The sequence below is a fragment of the Gavialis gangeticus genome, unplaced genomic scaffold, assembly GCF_001723915.1.
Source record: "Gavialis gangeticus isolate Ggan-Ray unplaced genomic scaffold, GavGan_comp1, whole genome shotgun sequence".
Taxonomy (NCBI): Eukaryota; Metazoa; Chordata; order Crocodylia; family Gavialidae; genus Gavialis; species Gavialis gangeticus.
Window position 1 is genome coordinate 2043216 of NW_017729031.1, and position 255 is coordinate 2043470.

The 255-nt window shown below is 48.2% G+C and overlaps 1 protein-coding gene across 8 annotated transcripts in view; it reads left to right on the plus strand.

Annotated features, from left to right (window-relative positions):
• ACVR1 (activin A receptor type 1) overlaps window positions 1-255 on the plus strand; it is a 190378-nt gene that overhangs the window by 172894 nt on the left and 17229 nt on the right. The gene's annotated exons all lie outside the window — the stretch shown is intronic.

A 255-nucleotide genomic window follows, 5' to 3' on the forward strand; every position in this document is an offset into this window, starting at 1 on the left:
CCACTCCTGTAACCTATCCAGATCTTGCTGCAGTCTTTCTCTCCCTACTAGTGTGCTCACTTCACCCCAAATTTTGGTATCATCAGCGAATTTAAACAGGTTGCTTTTCACCCCATGAGTGAGACTGACCTACAGGAATGATACCAGGAGAGGGATTAAGATGGGGTGTGCAATTATTTCAGGTGGAGGGCTGCTTAATGAGTTTTGTTGAGCTGTCGAGGGCTGTGTGGGTAGCCCCTTCCCTTGACACTTGCC